Source organism: Lynx rufus, unplaced genomic scaffold (genome assembly GCF_022079265.1).
Source record: "Lynx rufus isolate CCGP_SWC_20201006 ecotype Redwood Valley unplaced genomic scaffold, mLynRuf1.p SCAF_42, whole genome shotgun sequence".
In the NCBI taxonomy this organism is placed as follows: domain Eukaryota; kingdom Metazoa; phylum Chordata; class Mammalia; order Carnivora; family Felidae; genus Lynx; species Lynx rufus.
Window position 1 is genome coordinate 1,800,282 of NW_025814859.1, and position 22,207 is coordinate 1,822,488.

The following is a 22,207-nucleotide window of genomic DNA, read 5'->3' on the forward strand; positions in this document are numbered from 1 at the left end:
GGCTATAATAATACTTTTGAAAAAGCAAAAAAACAATAATTATTTGTGAAGATGTGGAGAAGTTGGAAATGTGCACAGTTGGTGGGAATGTAAAATGGTCCAGCTTCTATGGAAAACAGTATAGGGTTTCCTCAAATAATAAAAAATAAAACTACTATATGGTCCAGTAATTCCATTTCTGAGTATATATCCAAGAAAATTCAAATCAGGATCTCCAAGAGATATATTGCACTTCCATGTTTGTTACAACAGTAGTCACAATGTCTAGGTATGGAAACAACTTAAATGTCTATCACCAGATAAATGAATAAAGAAAATATGATATACAAATACAACAGCACATTATTTAGCCTTAAAATTGAAAGAGATACTGCCATATTTGACAGCATGGATGAAGCTGGAGCACATTTTAAGTGAAATGCACCAGTCACAGAAGTATAAATATGGCATGATTCCAGTGAAATGAGGCATCTAAAATAGTTACAATCAGAGAGTAGACGCTAAAGGGAAGAAAAAAATAAGGAGTTACTATTCAAAGGGTATGAAAGAAAGTTCAGTTATGCAAGATGAATAATTTCTAGAGATTTTTTATCTCTAGATTGTGCTTATCATTAATGATACTATATACTTAAAAATTTAAGACTTCAGATCTCATGTTAAGTGTTCTTACCACAGTAAAATATATTTTGAACTAAATGAAAATAAAAATACAAATCATGAAAATTTGTGGGATGTAGCAAAACTAGTGCTTAGAAGAGAAATTATAGCATTAAATGCATGTATTAGAAAAATGATCTAAAAGCAATTATCTAAACTTCCATTTCAGGAAAGTAGAAAAAGACAAGCAAAGTAAATCCAATATAAGCAGAATAAAAGAAATAATAAATATTAGAGCCGTAAGGATGTCTGCCTTTACCTCCTATTTAACATCAAACTCGCTAATGCAATAATACAAGAAAAAGATTTTTTTTTTTTGGAGGTACAAGATGGGGAGGAGGAATTAAGATAGAGGAGTAGTAAGGGGACAGACACTGGGCTTATCTCATCCCTTGAACAGAGCTAGATCAACATCAGAGCATTTTGAACACCTAGGAAATCAATCTGAGGGTTAACAAAACAATCTGCATAATTTGAGAGAGAGAGCTTAGCAGGTTTGTTGCGCAGAGAAGTGAATTGGGGGACAGAAGGGCAGTGCCACAGAGAGGAGGGAGCTGTTTTCACGGAGAGGTGAAAGGGGAAGAGACAGCAGCACTAGGTTTGCACAAGAAAGCACCCCCCCACCCCCCACCCCCCAAAGCAGCCAGAGAAAAAGAGTGAAAACATGCACTGGGGACTGCACAAGAAAACTATTCCCCCAAACCTTTGAAGGGGGAAAAAGAAGAAGGTTTCAATACTGCCAGGTTTTTTTTTAATCAACAGCGGAGCACAGAGTCTGAGGTTTCAGAGCTCAGTCCCTCCTGGTGCTGAGGCGAGGAAGCAGGGTGGAGCCCAGGGAGCAGGCAAGGCAGTCTGAGGATCTCCTAGGTCGCTCAGGGAGAAGAGGTTGCCCTGTTGGAGTGCGTTTGGTAGAAGTGATACTGCCTCCCTGCAAGGCAAAGAGCTGGTGGGCGCCATCAAGCCACCATGTTCACCTGTATAGGGACAAAGATGTCGGCTGAGGGCAGCAAACAGTGGCGCTGGGTCTTGTGTTACGATTTACCATAAACTCTGAGCAGTTGCCTCTGCACACTGACTCAACTGTTTCCTGGGACAAGCTGCCCCTGGCCACAGTGTGGTGAGACCTTCTCCCAGAAGATCACTGAGGGTCAGAACTGCAGGGGTCTCTGAAGTGTAGGGATTTGAAATACAGCCATGCCTGAGATAAAAGTCTGGAGACAGGCACTGCCGAGTAGGTGGACAGCTCAGACACAGACAAGGGGAAGGCAGGGAGCTGAGAGAAGTCAGGGACACGGGAAGGGTGACTGATCGTATGTCTGTGAGGGTGTGAACTTCCTGCTCTGGAGACTAGAGAATAGGATAAAGCCATTTTCACCATTAGCCCACCAATAGTGATCAACCCCAGTGTGCTAAACACCTCCATCAAGTGGAGAACAGAGCCGTTACACCAATCCCTGCCCTATGTCCTCTAGGCACAACTCCACTAGGGCAAATTGGCTTGAGAATCAGAGCAGCAAGCCCTTCTCCTAGAAGCATAAATCCTTTCCATGAGCTTAGTCTACTGACCATAGGCCCCCGAAAAGTTTCAGCTCCAGTGGAAACTGGATCTACCTTCATTCGTTTTTTTTTTTTGTTTGTTATTTTGTTCTGTTGTTGCTTCTGTTCTTTGTTTTCTGTTGTTGTGGTTGTTGTTTTACTTTTCCTTTGTTTTTTTGGATACAAAAAGAGCAAAAATTTTCCCAGTTATTTTATTTTATTATTTTTTTAATTTTTAATTTTTTTCTCTCTTCTTTTAAATTTTCTCTTTTTTCTATCAAGCTTCTCTTAACAAGCAGTCCAAAACCCAGCAGGATCTAACTTATTTTATTTTATTTTTTAATTAATTTAGTTGATTCTATTATTATTATTATTATTGTTTCTTCTTCCACCAAAATGACAAGATGGAGGAATTCACCTCAAAAAACAAATAAGAAGAAATGACAGCCAGGAATTTAGTCAATGCAGATATAAGTAAGATGTCCAAACTCATATTTACTTTATTTATCTTTACTATTATTTTTTAAAGTTTATTTACATATTTATTTATTTATTTATTGAGAGAGAGAGAGAGAGAGAGAGAGAATCCTAAGCAGGATCCCAGCTTTCTGCACACAGCCCGAGGCAGGGTTCCATCCCATGAACTGTGAGAGATAATGGACTGAGCCGAGATCAAGAGTTGGATGCTCGGGGCGCCTGGGTGGCTTAGTCGGTTGAGCGTCCGACTTCGGCTCAGGTCATGATCTCACAGCTCGTGAGTTTGAGCCCTGTGTCAGCCTCTGTGCTGACAGCTCAGAACCTGGAGCCTGCTTCTGCTTCTGTGTCTCCCTCTCTCTCTGCCCCTAACTCACTCGCATTCTGTCTCTGTCTCTGTATCTGTCAAAAATAAATAAACATTAAAAAAAATAAAAAATAAAAAAAGAGTTGGATGCTCAACAGACTTTGCCACCCAGGAGCCCTTGAGCTAGAATTTAAGACAACAATTATAAGGATACTAGCTGGAATTGAAAAAAGCATAGAAGAAACCAGAGAATCCTTTTATGCAGAGATAAAAGAAGTAAAACCTAGTTATGCCAAAATTAAAAATTCTATAACTGAGATGCAAACCCAATGGAGGCCATAAAACAGAATGGAGAGGTCAGAGGAGTGAACTAGTGATATAGAAGATAAAATTAAGGGAAATATTGAAGTTGTAAAGACAAGGGAAACAAAGGTCAGGGATCATGAAGGCAGACTTAGGGAACTCAACGATTTATTAAAACATAGTAGCATTCATATCAAAGGAGTCCCAGAAGACAAACAAAGAAAAAAAGGGACAGAAGGTTTATGTGAGAAAATTATATCTGAAAACTTCCTTATTCTGGGGAAGGACAGACATAAAAATCTAAGAAGCACAGAGAATTCCTATTAAATTAAAAAAAAGCTGGTCATCACTAAGATATATCATCATCAAATTCACAAAATACACAGACAAGGAAAGAATCCTGAAAGCAGCAAGGGAAAAAAGTCCTTAACCTATAAGGGAATACAGTCAGGTTCACAGCAGATCTGTCCACAGAAACTCGGGAGGCCAAAAAGGAGTGGCAAGATATATTTAATGTGCTTAATGGAAAAAATATGCAGCCAAGAATACTGTATACAGCAAGGTGGTCATTCAAAATGGGAGAGATAGTTTCCCAGACAAACAAAAACTAAAGGAGTTTGTGGCCCTAAACCAGCCCTACAAGAAATTATAAAGGAGACTGTTTGAGTGGGGGGGGGGGTGGGGGGAAGGACCAAAGCAACAAAGACTAGAAAGGACCAGAGAGCATCACCAGAAACACCAACTCTACAGAAAAGACAGTGGCACTCAATTAATATCTTTCAATATTTACTCTGAATGTAAGTGTGCTAAATTTTCCAATCCAAGACACAGGGTATCAGAATGGATAAAAAAAAAAAAAAAACAAGATCCATCTTTATGCTGCCTATAAGAAACTCATTTTAGGCAGAGACACCTACAGATTGATACTGAGGGGATTGAGAACCATTAGCATGCTAATGGATGTCATAAGAAAGCCAGAGTAGCCATACTTATATCAGACACACTAGACTTTAAAACAAAGACTGTAACAAGAGATGAAGAATGGCATTATATCATAATCAAGGGGTCTATCCATCAAGAAGATCTAACAATTGTAATATTTATGCCCCCAACTTAGACATCTCAAATATATAAATCAATTAATAACAAACATAAAGAAACTCATTGATAATAATACCATAATAGTAGATGACTTCAACACCCCAGTTACAACAATGGACAGATCATGTAAGCAGAAAATCAACAAGAAAACAATGGCTTTGAATGACACACTGGAGTAGATGAATTTAAAAGATATTCAGAACATTTGTTCCTAAAACAGAAGAATACACATTCATTTTGAGTGCACATGGAACATTCTCCAGAATAGGTCACGTTATTGGGTCACAAATCAGTTTTCAACAAATACAAAAAGATCGACATCATACCATGCATATTTTCAGATCACAATGCTATGAAACTTGAAGCCAACCACAAGGAAAAGTTTGGAAAGCCCTAAATACATGGAAATTAAACAATAGTCTACTAAAGAACTATGATTGACCGGGAAATTAAAGAAGAAATAAAAAGTACATTGAAGCAAATGAAAATGAAAACACGATAGTCCTAAGAGGGACATATATTGCAGTTCAGGCTTATCTCACAATGCAAGAAAGGTCCCAAACGCACAATCTAACCTTACACTTGAAAGAGCTAGAAAAGGAACATCAAATAAGCCTAAAGCCAGCAGAAGAAGGGAAATAATAAAGATTAGTGCAGAAATAAATGATATAGAAACAAACAAACAAAAACTCTCAGTGGAACAGATCAATAAAGCTGAGTTGGTTCTTTGAAAGAACTAAGTTGATAAACTCCTAGCCAGACTTATCAAAAAGAAAAGAGAAAAGACCCAAATAGATAAAATCATGAATGAAAGAGGATAGATCACAGCCAACACCACAGAAATACTATTATAAGAGAATACTATGAAAAGTTATATGCCAAAAAACTAGGCAATCTGGAAGAAATCGACAAATTCCTAAAAACATTCAAACTACCACAACTGAAACAGGAAGAAATAGAAAATTCAAACAGACCCATAACCAGTAAAGAAAATGGAATCAGTCATCAAAAATCTCCCAATAAACAAAGGTCCTGGGCCAGATGGCTTCCCAGGGGAATTCTACCAGACATTTAAAGAAGAGTTAATACCTATTCTTCTCAAACTGTTCCAAAAAATAGAAATTCAAGGAAAATATTCAAACTCATTCTACAAAGCCAGAATTACCCTGATTCCAGAACCAGAAAAAGACCCCACTAAAATGGATAATTACAGGCCCATATCCCTGAGGAACCTGGATGCAAAAATTCTCAACAAGATATTACCAAACTGGATTCAACTGTACATTAAAAGAATTATTCACCATGATCAAGTGGTATTTACTCCTGGGCTGCAGTGTTTGTTCAATATTCGCAAATCAATCAATGTGAAACACCACATTAATAAAAGAAAAGATAAGAAGGATATGATTCTATCAATAGATGCAGAAAAAGTATTAGACAAAATACAGCATGCTTTCTTTATTCAAACCCTCAACAAAGTAAGGATGGATGGAACATACCTCAACATCATAAAGGCCATATGTGGAAGACCCATAGCTAAAATCATACTCAATGGGGAAACACTGAGAGCCTTTCCCCTACAGTCAGGAGCAAGACAAAGATGTCCACTATCACCATTACTATTTTAACATAGTACTGGAAGCCTTAGCTTCAGGAATCAGACAACACAAAGAAATAAAAAGCATCCACGTTGGGAAGGAAGAAGTCAAATTTTCACTATTTGCAGATGACATGATACTCTATGTAGAAAACCCTAAAGACTCCACCAAAAAACTTCTAGAACTAATATATGAATTCACCAAAGTTGCAGGATATAAAATCAATGTGTAGAAATCTGTTGCATTTCTATCCACCAATAATGAAGCAGCAGAAAAAGAAATCAAAGAATTGCTCCTATTTGCAATTGCACCAAAACCAATAAAACACCTAGGAATAAACTGAACTAAAGACGTAAAATATCTATACTCTGAAACTATAGAACACTTATGAAATAAATTGAAGAGAACACAAGGAAATGAAAAAGCATTCCATGCTCATGGATTCAAGAACAAAAATTGTAAAATATCTACACTACCCGAAGCTATCTGCATAGTTATTGCACTCCCTATCAAAATGCCACCAGCTTTTTTTGCAGAGTGAAATCAAACAATCCTAAAATGTGTATGAAACCAGAAAACACCCTGAATGGCCAAAACAATCCTGAAAAATAAAGAAAACTGGAGGCATCATGATTCCGGATTTCAAGATATATTACAAATCTGTAGTCATCAAGAAAGTATGGTCCTGGCACAAAAACAGACACATAGATCAATGGAACAGAATAGAAAACCCAGAAATGGATCCACAACTATATGGTCACCTAATCTTTGACAAAGTGGGAAAGAATATCCAATGGAAAAAAGTCTCTTCAACAAATGGTGTTGGGAAAACTGGACAGCAGCATGCAGAAGTATGAAACTGGGCCACTTTCTTACACCATACACAAAAATAAATTCAAATGGATGAAAGACTTAAATGTGAGACAGGAAACCATCAAAATCCCAGAGGAGAATGCAGGCAGAAACCCCTTTGACCTTGTCCATAGCAACTTCCTACTAGACATGTCGCTGAAGGCATGGGAAACAAAAACAAACATGGACTATTGGGACTTCATCAAGACAAAAACTTCTGCACAACAAAGGAAACTATCAACAAAACTAAAAGGCAGCCTACAGAATGGGAGAATATATTTGCAAATGACATCTGATAAAGGGTTAGTATCCAAATTCTATAAAAATTTATCAAACTCAACACCCAAAAAACAAGCAACCCAGTTAAGGAATGGGCAGAAGACATGAATAGACACTTTTCCATTTCTTCCAGGTTGTCCAATTTGTTGGCATATAATTTTTCATAGTATTCCCTGAGAATTGTTTGTATCTCTGAGGGATTGGTTGTAATAATTCCATTTTCATTCATGATTTTATCTATTTGGGTCATCTCCCTTTTCTTTTTGAGAAGCCTGGCTAGAGGTTTGTCAATTTTGTTTATTTTTTCAAAAAACCAACTCTTGGTTTCGTTGATCTGCTCTACAGTTTTTTTAGATTCTATATTGTTTATTTCTGCTCTGATCTTTATTATTTCTCTTCTTCTGCTGGGTTTGGGGTGCCTTTGCTGTTCTGCTTCTATTTCCTTTAGGTGTGCTGTTAGATTTTGTATTTGGGATTTTTCTTGTTTCTTGAGATAGGCCTGGATTGCAATGTATTTTCCTCTCAGGACTGCCTTCGCTGCGTCCCAAAGCGTTTGGATTGTTGTATTTTCATTTTCGTTTGTTTCCATATATTTTTTGATTTCTTCTCTAATTGCCTGGTTGACCCACTCATTCGTTAGTAGGGTGTTCTTTAACCTCCATGCTTTTGGAGGTTTTCCAGACTTTTTCCTGTGGTTGACTTCAAGCTTCATAGCATTGTGGTCTGAAAGTATGCATGGTATAATTTCAATTCTTGTAAACTTATGAAGGGCTGTTTTGTGACCCAGTATATGATCTATCTTGGAGAATGTTCCATGTGCACTCGAGAAGAAAGTATATTCTGTTGCTTTGGGATGCAGAGTTCTAAATATATCTGTCAAGTCCATCTGATCCAGTGTCTCATTCAGGGCCCTTGTTTCTTTATTGACCGTGTGTCTAGATGATCTATCCATTTCTGTAAGTGGGGTGTTAAAGTCCCCAGCAATTACCACATTCTTATCAATAAGTTTGCTTCTGTTTATGAGTAATTGTTTTATATATTTGGGGGCTCCGGTATTCGGCGCATAGACATTTATAATTGTTAGCTCTTCCTGATGGATAGACCCTGTAACTATTATATAATGTCCTTCTTCATCTCTTGTTACAGCCTTTAATTTAAAGTCTAGTTTGTCTGATATAAGTATGGCTACTCCAGCTTTCTTCTGGCTTCCAGTAGCATGATAAATAGTTCTCCATCCCCTCACTCTGAATCTAAAGGTGTCCTCAGGTCTAAAATGAGTCTCTTGTAGACAGCAAATAGATGGGTCTTGTTTTTTTATCCATTCTGATACCCTATGTCTTTTGGTTGGCGCATTTAATCCATTTACATTCAGTGTTATTATAGAAAGATACGGGTTTAGAGTCATTGTGATGTCTGTATGTTTTATGCTTGTAGTGATGTCTCTGGTACTTTGTCTCACAGGGTCCCCCTTAGGATCTCTTGTAGGGCTGGTTTAGTGGTGACAAATTCCTTCAGTTTTTGTTTGTTTGGGAAGACCTTTATCTCTCCTTCTATTCTAAATGACAGACTTGCTGGATAAAGGATTCTTGGCTGCATATTTTTGCTGTCTAGCACCCTGAAAATCTCGTGCCAATTCTTTCTGGCCTGCCAAGTTTCAAAAGAGAGATCAGTCACGAGTCTTATAGGTCTCCCTTTATATGTGAGGGCACGTTTACCCCTTGCTGCTTTCAGAATTTTCTCTTTATCCTTGTATTTTGCCAGTTTCACTATGATATGTCGTGCAGAAGATCGATTCAAGTTACGTCTGAAGGGAGTTCTCTGTGCCTCTTGGATTTCAATGCCTTTTTCCTTCCCCAGTTCAGGGAAGTTCTCAGCTATTATTTCTTCAAGTACCCCTTCAGCACCTTTCCCTCTCTCTTCCTCCTCTGGGATACCAATTATGCGTATATTATTTCTTTTTAGTGTATCACTTAGTTCTCTAATTTTCCCCTCATACTCCTGGATTTTTTTATCTCTCTTTTTCTCAGCTTCCTCTTTTTCCATAACTTTATCTTCTAGTTCACCTATTCTCTCCTCTGCCTCTTCCATCCGAGCTGTGGTGGTTTGCATTTTGTTTTCCATTTCCTTTAAAGCGTTTTTCAGCTCCTCGTGACTGTTCATTAGTCCCCTGATGTCTGTAGCAAGAGATTCTCTGCTGTCCTGTATGCTGTTTTCCAGCCCAGCGATTAATTTTATGACTATTATTCTAAATTCACTTTCTGTTATATTATTTAAATCCTTTTTGATCAGCTCATTAGCTGTTGTTATTTCCTGGAGATTCTTCTGAGGGGAATTCTTCCGCTTGGTCATTTTGGATAGTCCCTGGTGTGTTGAGGGCCTGCAGGGCACTTCCCCTGTGCTGTGGTGTATAACTGGAGTTGGTGGGCGGGGCCGCAGTCCGACCTGATGTCTGCCCCCAGCCCACCGCTGGGGCCACAGTCAGACTGGTGTGTGCCTTCTCTTCCCCTCTCCTAGGGGCGGGATTCACTGTGGGGTGGCGTGGCCCGTCTGGGCTACTTGCACACTGCCAGGCTTGTGATGCTGGGGATCTGGCGTATTAGCTGGGGTGGGAAGGCAAGGTGCACGGCGGCAGGGGGGGCAGGCTTAGCTCACTTCTCCTTAGGTGATCCACTTCAGGAGGGGCCCTGTGGCAGCCGGAGGGAGTCAGATCGCTGCCGGAGGTTTGGCTCCGCAGAAGCACAGAGTTGGGTGTTGCGCGGAGCGAGCAATTTCCCTGGCCGGAGCCGGTTCCCTTTGGGATTTTGGCTGGGGGATGGGCGGGGGAGATGGCGCTGGCGAGCGCCTTTGTTCCCCGCCAAACTGAGCTCTGTCGTCCGGGGGCTCTGCAGCTCACCCTCCCTTTGTCCTCCAGCCTTCCCGCTTTCCGAGCAGAGCTGTTAACTTATGACCTCCCAGACGCTAAGTCGCGCTTGCTGTCGGAACACAGTCCGTCAGGCCCCTCCGCTTTTGCAAGCCGGACTCGGGGGCTCTGCTTGGCCGGCGAGCCGCCCCTCCGCCCTGGCTCCCTCCCGCCAGTCCGTGGAGCGCGCACCGCCTCGCCGCCCTTCCTACCCTCTTCCGTGGGCCTCTCGTCTGCACTTGGGTCCGGTGACTCTGTTCTGCTAATCCTCTGGCGGTTTTCTGGGTTATTTAGGCAGGTGTAGGTGGAATCTAAGTGATCAGCAGGACGCGCGGTGAGCCCAGCGTCCTCCTACGCCGCCATCTTCCTTGAATTCTTTCGAATAGACACTTTTCCAAAGAAGACATCCAGATGGCTAAAAGACACATGAAAACATGCTCAAGATCACTCATCATCAGGGAAATACAAATCAGAGCCATGATGATATATCACCTCACACCTGTCAGAATAGCTAATATTAACAACACAAGAAACAACAGGTGTTGGTGAGGATGCAGAGACAGGGGAACCCTCTTGCAATGTTGTTGGGAATGCAAGCTAGTGTAGCCACTCTGGAGAACAGTATGGAGGTTCCTCAAGAAACTAAAAATAGAACTACTGTACAATCCAGCAAGTGCAAAATTAGGTATTTACCCCCCAAAATACAAAAATACATATTGAAACCGGTACATTAACTTCAATGTACCCAATGTTTATAACAGCATTATTAACAATAGCCAAATGATGGAGAGAGCCCAAATGTCCATCGACTTGATGAATGGATAAAGAAGTGGTACAGGTATACAATAGAATATTACTCAGTAATCAAAAATAATGGAATCTTGGGGTATTGGGGTGACTCAGTCAGTTAAGCGTCTGATTTCAGCTCAGGTCATGATCTCGTGGTTTGTGAGATCAAGGCCCACATTGGGCTCTGTGCTGACAGCTCAGAGCCTGGAGCCTGTTTCAGATTCTGTGTCTCCCTCTCTCTCTGCCTCTCTCCTTCTCACACTCTGTATCTCTCTCTCTCTCTCTCTCTCTCTCAAAATAACTAATAAAACATTTTTAAAATTTTTAAAAAAGTTTTTTTTAAAAGAATGGAATCTTGCCATTTGCAATGACGTGGATGGAGCTACAATGTATTATGCTAAGCAAAATAAGTCTATCAGAGAAAGACAAATACCATATGATTTCACTCATATGTGGAATTTAAGAAACAAAACAGATTAACATATGGGGGGAAAGAGAAGAGAGGGAAATAAACTACAAAAGACTCTTAATGATAGTGAACAAACTATGGGTTGATGAAGGGAGGTGGGTGCATGATGGGTTAGATGCATGATGGGTACTAAGTAGTGTACTTGTTGTGATGAGCACTGGGCATTGTATGTAAGTGATAAATCAATGAATTCCTCTTCTGAAACCAATATTGCACTGTATGTGAACTAACTGAATTTTAAATAAATAAAAAAGGAAGAAAAAAGCAAAAATAAAATAAATAAATAAAATAAAGAAAAAAAATTACAATATGGCTCAATAATCAAAAAATATGAATTCACTGAAAAAAAAGGAAAAATAAATGAAATAAATGTATATAGTTGGGAAAGAAGAAATAATTTGTTTCCACATTATATGATTGTCTATGTAGAAATCTCAAAGAATCAACAAAATACCTCCTGTAACTAATAAGCATTTATAGTGCAGTTTTGGATACAAGGTTATACAAATGTCAGTTGCTTTCTCAAAGACCAGGTATGAACACCTGAGATTATAAAATAAAAATACAATGCCATTTACATTAGCAAAAACAAAATGAAATACTTAGATGGAAATCTAAGAAAATATGCTAAATATATGAGAAAAACTATACAACTTAGAGGTAAGAAATCAAAGAAAATCAAAACCAAGACTGACTTATTAAAGTTTTTATTTTTTAAAAATTAATTAACTTATTTTTTAAACGTTTATTTATTCTTGGGAGAGAGAGAGAGAGAACCTATGAGCAGCAGAGAGAGAGGGAGACAGAGTATCTGAAGTGGGTTCTGGTCTGACAGCAGACAGCCCAATGTGGGGCTTGAACTCATGAATGTGAGATCATGACATGAGCAAAGTTGGATGCTTAACCGAGTGATCCACGCAGATATCCCTTAATAAAATTTTTAATAAAGAAATCTCAATATTTCTCAAATACTTTAAAACAACAGAAGTAATTGAAACACTCTGTAACTCATTTTCTGAAAGTGGTATTAACCTGACACCAAAGCTAAACAATGACATCACTAGAAAAAAAAAACCTATAGACCCATGTCCTTTATGAATATAGATGCAAAAATCCTCAATGAAATTCCAGAAAACAGAATCCATCAGTATATAAAAGGATTATTCATCATGACCAAATAAGACTTTTATGCTAGGAACGCAAGAGTGGCTCAATATATAAAAATCAGTAAGTGCACATTAACAGAATGAAGAAAAAAAACCTCACATGGTCATTTTTATTGATGCAGAAATAGCATTTCACTAATATTCAACACATTTCACATTTTCAAGAACTTGATAAACAAGGAATAGAAGGTATGTTAGTTATCCATAGCTATCACAATAAAATGTCACAGACTGGCTTAAAGAACAGAAATTTATATTCTGAGTTTTGGAGACTAGAAGTCCAAATTCAAGATGTTAGCAGGCTTTTTTGTTTGTTTGTTTGTTTGTTTGTTTGTTTGTTTGTTTGTTTTTTGAGTCCTTTCGTTGCTTTGCAGATGGTTGCCTTCTTGCTGTGTCCCCACATGGACGTGTGGTTTTGCACCCTTGCTATATCTTTCTATTCAAATTTCCTCTTCTTGTAAAGACATCAGTCAGATTGGATTAGAACTCACCCTAATAGACTAATTTTAATCTATCCACCTCTTTAAAGGTCTTGTGACCAATTACAGTTACATTCTGATATACTGGAGGTTAGTGCTTCAGTATATGAATTTTGGATGTATGTAATTCAGCTCATAACATAAGGGAACTTGCGCAACTTGATAAAGAGCATCGATGAAAAACCCACAGCTAACATACTCAATGATGAAAGACTAAGAGACTAATTACCTAAGATCAGAAATGAGATGAGGATGTTTACTTTACACTATATTAATAAGATATAGCCAGCAAGATTAGCCAAAGAAATAAAAGGCATCAACATTTAAAAGGAAAAGTAAAATTATTTTAATTCACAGATGACATATTTTTATATATAGATAACTTCAAAAAATCCAAAACATATTTCAGATTATAAACATGTTCAGTAATGTTGCAGGATACAAGATCTACATACAACAATCAGTTGTTTTTCTGTATGCTAGAAATGACTTATCTGAAAATGAATTAAGAAATTTGCTTCATTAATAATAGCATTAAGAAAAATAAAATATTAGGATTAAAATTAACCAAGGAGATGCAAGATTATATATTTAATACTGCAGAATATTGAAAAAAATTAAGTAAAATATAAATGAATGTAAGGATATTTAATGATTATGGATTGTAAAACTTAATATTGTTAGATGGCAATACTTCCCAAGCTGATCTACAGATTCAATGCAATCTGTATTAAAATCTCTACTACCATTTTTACATAGATGGACAAGCTGATTCTAAAATTCATATTAAATAATCAGGGACCCCAAAGAGCCAAAACAATACTCGTAGTTAAAAGACTCATAATTCTTTCTTTTTTTTCACATTTTTATTTAAATTCGAATGTATTTATTTAACATACAGTGCAATATTGGTTTCAGGAGTGGAATTCAGTGATTCATCTATTACATTCAGCACCCAGTGAGCACTGGGTGCACATAACAAGTGCCCTCCTTAATATTCATCACCCATCTAGTTCCCCTCACCATCAACCTTCAGTTTGTTTCCTATCTGTAAGGAGGACTTGTAATTCTCGATTTTTAAACTTTCTACAAAGCTACAGTAATCAAAATTTTGTAATATAAGCATAAGAATAGACATATAGATTAATGGAATAGAATGGAGAATACAGAATCACACCCGTTTTTGACAGGGTGCCAAGACCATTAAACAATCAAGGAATGGTGCTGAGATAATTGGATATATCCTTGAAATTAATAAAATTGGACTTTTATCTCAAACCAATTCCAAAATTAGCTTAAAATGGATCAAAGACCCAAATGTAAGAGCTAAAAGTATAAAAAATTTAGAAGAAGATTTCCAAGTAAATCTAATGAGTTTGGATTTGGCAATGAATTCTTAGACATGACATCTAAAAGACAAGTCACAAAAGAAAAACTAGATAAACTGAAATTCAGTAAAATTAAGAACATTTGTTCATCAAAGGACACTGTGAGGAAAACAAAAGCCAAAGAATGGGTAAAAATATTCGCAAATCCTATATTCAACAAAGGTTTAACATTTAGTATATATAACAAAGTCCTACAACTCAAAAAATAAAAGACAATCCAATTAAAAATGGGCAAAGAAATTGAATAGACACTTCTATAAAGGAGATATGCAAATTGCCAATAAGCACATGAAAACATGCTCAACATCATCAGGGAAGTGCAAATCAAAATCACAATGAAATACCACTTCACACACACTAGGATGGCTATATAGTAAAGAAGATGGAAGAAACAAGTTTTGGCATGAATGTGGAGTAATTGATACCCTGATATATTGTTGGTGGGTATGTAAAATGCTGTAGAGACTATGGAAAGCCTTTAGCTGTGCTTCAAAAAGTTAAATGTAGAATTATATGACCCAGCAACTCCACTCCTACAAATATAACCAGAATTGAAAAGTCATGTTCAAAGAAATATTTGTATGTGAAAATTCATAGTAGTACTATTCATATCAGCAAAAATGAAAACAACCCATATGTCCATCCACTGATTAATGAATAAACAAAATGTAAATCCATACAATAGAATGTTTTTTAACCATAAAAGGAATTAATTACTGATATATGGTACAACAAGGATGAATCTCAAATACTTTATGGTAACTGAACGAATACAGACACAAAAAGCCATATATGATTCCATTTGTACATGAAATGTTCAGAATAGGTTAAATCAATAAAGGGTATGAGAATTTTGGGAGAGTATGATGAAAATGCTCTGAAATTACACGTGGTGCTAATTCTACAACCTGAATGTTCTAAAAACCACTAATTTGTTGGCTTTACAATGATTACAATGATTAATTTTATGTCACACAAAGTTTACCTGAATAAACAGACGTACCAAGCAATCCTGCAATTAAAAGAAAGCTACTTTGGGGACATTTGGATGGCTCAGTCGGTTATGTGTCTGACTTGATTTTGGCTCGGGTTGTGATCTCATGGTTTGTGAGACTGAGCCCCACATTGTGCTCTGCACTGACAGTGTGGAGCCTGCTTGGGATTCTCTCTCTCCTTCTATGCCTCCCCTGCTCATGCGTGCTCTTTCTAAAAATAAATAAATAAACTTAAAAAATAATTTGGAGTAGTTTAGCTGATACATACAAAATTAAATTAAAATATAGGACATTTACAAAAATGATAAAAACCTTGAGTGGACACCAATTATCTTGTTTGAAACAAGTTAAAAATAGTAATTTCAGTAAAGAATTACAACATACAAGAACTGTGAATAGAACCATGGTAAACATTTTAGAAAAAATTAAATAACTTATATAAACCTTCAATGAATGGAGTTAGACATAGTATGGAGTGGACATATAAAATAATTAATGAACCTCAAGTTACCATCACCAAAATTACCCAAACTGAACAACAGAGGAAAAATAGATTAAACAAAACAAGAGTCAGAGTCTCAGAAATCTGTACAATTATAACAAAAATGTAACATTCAAGTCATTGGCGTTGTAGAAAGAAAAGAATATGTGTGTACTGCTGAATAAGTGAAGAAATTATGGCGAATTAAAAAAAATTAGCAAAAGACATAAAAATAGAGATTCAAAAAATCAAGTAAAGCCCAAACAGAACAAACTAAAAAAAATCCATGCTGAAACACATCATAGTCAAACTTCTGAAAACTAAAGACAAAAAAAAAAAAAAAAAGAAAGAAAAAAGGAAAAAGAAAAGAAAACATGCAACAAACAAAACAGTTACTGGTGAAAAACAATTGTAATGATAGTGGATTTCTCATCAAAATTCTTTAGAGCCAGAGGAAGCATCACAGCAATGGCAAAAGGGAATTCTTGAAACAAAGAGAAATGATAAAAGAAGGAATCTTGGGACATAAAGGAAGAAAAACAATGGAAAGAAAAAATATATGGGTAAATACAACAGACTTTCTTTGTCTCCTTGAGTTTTCTAGGTCATGTTTGATGGCTGATGCAAAAATTGTACCACTGTCAGTGTAGTCCTAAATAAATGTAGAAGAAATATTTAAGATAATTTTAAAAAGAATTTTGGGCTCCTGGGTGGCTCAGTCAGTTCAACGTCAGACTTCAGCTCAGGTCATCTCCTGGTGTGTGAGTTCAAGCACTGCATCTGGATCGGTGCTGACAGCTCAGAGCCTTGAGCCTGCTTCAGATTCTGTGTCTCCCTCTCTCTCTAAACTTTCCTCGCTTGCACTCTGTCTCTCTCTCACAAAATAAATAAAACATTTTTTTTAAAATATGAAATTTACTGTCAAATTGGTTTCCATACAACACCCAGTGCTCATCCCAACAGGTGCCCTCCTCAGTACCCATCACCCACCCTCCCCTCGCTCCCACCCCCCATCAACCCTCACTTTGTTGTCAGTTTTTAAGAGTCTCTTATGCTTTGGCTCCCTCCCTCTCTAACCTCTTTTTTTTTTCTTCCCCTTCTCCATGGTCTTCTGTTAAGTTTCTCAGGATCCACATAAGAGTGAAAACAGATGGTATCTGTCTTTCTCTGTATGACATATTTCACTTAGCATAACACTCTCCAATTCCACCCACGTTGCTACAAAAGGCCATATTTCATTCTTTCTCATTGCCACGTAGTATTCCATTGTGTATATAAACCACAATTTCTTCCATTCATCAGTTGATGGACATTTAGGCTCTTTCCATAATTTGGCTATTGTTGAAAGTGCTGCTATAAACATTGGGGTACAAGTGCCCCTATGCATCAGCACTCCTGTATCCCTTGGGTAAATTCCTAGCAGTGCTACTGCTGGGTCATAGGGTAGGTCTATTTTTAATTTTTTGAGGAACCTCCACACTGTTTTGCAGAGTGGCTGCACCAGTTTGCATTCCCACCAACAGTGCAGGAGGGTTCCCGTTTCTGCGCATCCTCTCCAGCATCTATAGTCTCCTGATTTGTCCATTTTAGCCACTCTGACTGGCGTGAGGTGATATCTGAGTGTGGTTTTGATTTGTAGTTCCCTGATGAGGAGCGATGTTGACCATCTTTTCATGTGTCTGTTGGCCATCTGGATGTCTTCTTTAGAGAAAGTGTCTATTCATGTTTTCTGCCCATTTCTTCACTGGGTTATTTGTTTTTTGGGTGTGGAGTTTGGTGAGCTCTTTATAGATGTTGGATGCTAGTCCTTTGTCTGATATGTCATTTGCAAATATCTGTTCCCATTCCGTTGGTTTCCTTTTAGTTTTGTGGATTGTTTCCTTTGCTGTGCAGAAGCTTTTTATCTTCATGAGGTCCCAATAGTTCATTTTTGCTTTTAATTCCCTTGCCTTTGGGGATGTGTCAAGTAAGAAATTGCTGCAGCTGAGGTCAGAGAGGTTTTTTCCTGCTTTCTCCTCTAGGGTTTGGATGGTTTCCTGTCTCATGTTCAGGTTCTTTACCCATTTTGAGTTTCTTTTTGTGAATGGTGTAAGAAAGGTGTCTAGTTTCATCCTTCTGCATGTTGCTGTCCAGTTCTCCCAGCACCATTTGTTAAAGAGACTGTCTTTTTTCCATTGGATATTCTTTCCTGCTTTGTCAAAGATGAGTTGGCCATACGTTTGTGGGTCTAGTTCTGGGGTTTCTATTCTATTCCACTGCTCTATGTGTCTATTTTGTACCAATACCATGCTGTCTTGATGATTACAGCTTTGTAGTAGAGGCTAAAGTCTGAGATTTGATGCCTCCTGCTTAGGTCTTCTTCAATATTACTTTGGCTATTCGGGGCCTTTTGTGGTTCCATACAAATTTTAGGATTGCTTGTTCTAGTTTCAAGAAGAATGCTGGTGCAATTCTGATTGGGATTGCATTGAATGTGTAGATAGCTTTGGGTAGTATTGACATTTTAATAATATTTATTCTTCCAATCCATGAGCATGGAATGTTTTTCCATTTCTGTATATCTTTGTCAAATTCCTTCATAAGCTTTCTATAGTTTTCAGCATACAGATCTTTTACATCTTTGGTTAGGTTTATTCCTAGGTATTTTATGCTCCTTGGTGCAATTGTGAATGGGATCAGTTTCTTTATTTGTCTTTCTGTTGCTTCATTGTTAGTGTATAAGAATGCAACTGATTTCTGTACATTGATTTTGTATCCTGCGACTTTGTTGAATTAATGTATCAGTTCTAGCAGACTTTTGGTGGAATCTATCGGGTTTTCCACGTATAATATCATGTCATCTGCAAAAAGTGACAGCTTAACTTCATCTTTGCCAATTTTGATGCCTTTGATTTCCGTTTGTTGTCTGATTGCTGATGCTAGAACTTCCAACACTATGTGAAACAACAGAGGTGAGAGTGGACATCCCTGTCGTGTCCCTGATCTCAGGGGGAAAGCTCTCAGTTTTTCCCCATTGAGGGTGACATTAGCTGTGGGCTTTGCATAAATGGCTTTTATAATTTTTAAGTAAGTTCCTTCTATCCAGACTTTCTCGAGGGTTTTTTTTTTTAAGAATGGTTGCTGAATTTTGTCAAATTCTTTTTCTGCTTCCATTGACAGGATCATATGGTTCTTATCTTTTCTTTTATTAATGTAATGCATCACATTGACTGATTTGTGAATGTTGAACCAGCGCTGCAGCCCAGGAATGAATCCCACTTGATCATGGTGAATCATTCTTTTTATATGCTGTTGAATTCGATTTGCTAGTATCTTGTTGAGAATTTTTTGCATCCATATTCATCAGGGCTATTGGCCTGTAGTTCTCTTTATTTGCTGGTTCTCTGTCTGGTTTGGGAATCAAAGGAATGCTGGCTTCATAGAATGAGTCTGGAAGTTTTCCTTCCCTTTCTATTTTTTGGAATAGCTTGAGAAGGATAGGTATTGTCTCTGCTTTAAATGTTTAGTAGAATTCTCTAGGGAAGCCATCTGGTCCTGGAGTCCTATTTGTTGGGAGATTTTTGATAACTGATTCAATTTCTTCTCTGGTTATGGGTCTGTTCATGTTTTCTATTTCTTCCTGTTTGCATTTTGGAAGTGTGTGGGTGTTTAGGAACTTGTCCATTTCTTCCAGGTTGTCCAGTTTGTTGGCATATAATTTTTCATAGTATTCCCTGATAGTTGCTTGTATTTCTGAGGGATTGGTTGTAATAATTCCATTTTCATTCATGATTTTATCTATTTGGGTCATCTCCCTTTTCTTTTTGAGAAGCCTGGCTAGAGTTTTATCAATTTTGTTTATTTTTTCAAAAAACCAACTCTTGGTTTCATTGATCTGCTCTACAGTTTTTTTAGATTCTGTATTGTTATTTCTGGTCTGATCTTTATTAATTCTCTCCTTCTGCTGGGTTTGGGGTGTCTTTGCTGTTCTGCTTCTGTTTCCTTTAGGTGTGCTGTTAGATTTTGTATTTGGGATTTTTCTTGTTTCTTGAGATAGGCCTGGATTACAATGTATTTTCCTCTCAGGACTGCTTTCGCTGCATCCCAAAGCGTTTGGATTGTTGTATTTTCATTTTCATTTGTTTCCATATATTTCTTAATTTCTTCTCTAATTGCCTGGTTGACCCATTCATTCTTTAGTAGGGTGTTCTTTAACCTCCATGTTTTTGGAGGTTTTCCAGACTTTTTCCTGTGGTTGATTTCAAGCTTCATAGCATTTTGGTCTGAAAGTGTGCATGGTATGATCTCAATTCTTGTATACTTATGAAGGGCTGTTTTGTGACCCAGTATGTGATCTATCTTGGAGAATGTTCCATTTGCACTCGAGAAGAAAGTATATTCTGTTGCTTTGGGATGCAGAGTTCTAAATATATCTGTCAAGTCCATCTAATCCAATGTATCATTCAGGGCCCTTGTTTCTTTATTGATCCTGTGTCTAGAGGATCTACCCCTTGTTGTAAGTGGAGTATTAAAGTCCCCTACAATCACCACATTCTTATCAATAAGGTTGCTTATGTTTGTGAGTAATTGTTTTATATATTTGGGGGCTCCCGTATTCGGCACATAGACATTTATAATTGTTAGCTCTTCCTGATGGATAGACCCTGTAATTATTATATAATGCCCTTCTTCATCTCTTGTTGCAACCTTTAATTCAACGTCTAGTTTGTCTGATGTAAGTATGGCTACTCCAGCTTTCTTTTGACTTCCAGTAGCATGGTAAATAGTTCTCCATCCCCTCACTCTCAATCTGAAGGTGTCCTCCGCTCTAAAATGAGTCTCTTGTAGACAGCAGATAGATGGGTCTTGTTTTTTTTATCCATTCTGATAGCCTATGTCTTTTGGTTTGAGCATTTATTCCATTTACATTCAGTAGTATTATAGAAAGATATGGGCTCAGGGTCCTTGTGATGTCTGTAGGTTTCATGCTCTAGTATTGTCTCTGGTACTGTGTTTCACAGGATTCCCCTTGGATCTCTTGTAGGCTGGTTTAGTGGTGATGAATTCCTTCAATTTTTGTTTGTTCGGGAAGACCTTTATCTCTCCTTCTATTCTAAATGACAGACTTGCTGGGTAAAGGATTCTCAGCTGCATATTTTTTTCTGTTCATCACATTGACGATTTCCTGCCATTCCTTTCTGGCTTGGCAAATTTCAGTAGATAGATCCGTCAGGAGTCCTATCGGTCTCCCTGTATATGTTAGAGCATGTTTATCCCTAGCTGCTTTCAGAATTTTCTTTATCCTTGTATTTTGCCAGTTTGACTATGATATGTCGTGCAGAAGATCGATTCAAATTACATCTGAAGGGAGTTCTCTGTGCCTCTTGGATCTCAATGCCTTTTTCCTTTCCCAGATCAGGGAAGTTCTCAGGTATAATTTCTTCAAGTACACCTTCAGCACCTTTCCCTCTCTCTTCCTCCTCTGGAATCCCAATTATGCATATATTATTGCGTTTAATTGTGTCACTTAGTTCTCTAATTCTCCCCTCATACTCCTGGATTTTTTTACCTCTCTTTTTCTCAGCTTCCTCTTTTTCCACAATTTTATCTTCTAATTCACCTATTCTCTCCTCTGCCTCTTCAATCCGAGCTGTGGTTGTCGAGCTGTGTTTATTTTGCAGCTCATTTATAGCATTTTTTAGCATTTATAGCATTTTTTTTAGCTCCTCCTGACTGTTTCTTAGTCCCTTGATCTCTGTAGTAATAGATTCTCTGCTGTCCTCTATACTTTTTTCAAGCCCAGCAATTAATTTTATGACTATTATTTTATTTTTTTAATTTTTTTTAATGTTTATTTTTGAGACAGAGAGAGACAGAGCATGAATGGGGGAGGGTCAGAGAGAGGGAGACACGGAATCTGAAACAGGCTCCAGGCTCTGAGCTGTCAGCACAGAGCCCGACGCGGGGCTCGAACTCATGGACCATGAGATCATGACCTGAGCCAAAGTCGGCCGCTTAACCGACTGAGCCACCCAGGTGCCCCATGACTATTATTTTAAATTCATTTTCTGTTACATTGCTTAAATCGTTTTTGATCAGTTCATTAGCTGTCGCTACTCCTGGAGTTTCTTTTGAGGAGAATTCTTCCATTTCATCATTTTGTATAGTCCCTGGAGTGGTGCCGAATTGCAGGGCTCTTCCTCTGTGTGTCTGGAGTAACTTGCAGTGGTGGTCGCGGCCACAGTCAGACCTTATGTCTGCCCCCAGCCCACCGCTGGGCCACAGTCAGCCTGGTGTGTACCTTATCTTCCCCTCTCCCATGGGCAGGACTCACTGCGGAGTGGTGTGGCCCCTGTCTGGGCTACTTGCACACTTCCAGGCTTGTGGTGCTGCTTCGATGGGATCTGGAGTATTAGCCAGGGTGGATCTGCAAGGTGCACCAAGTGGGAGGTGCA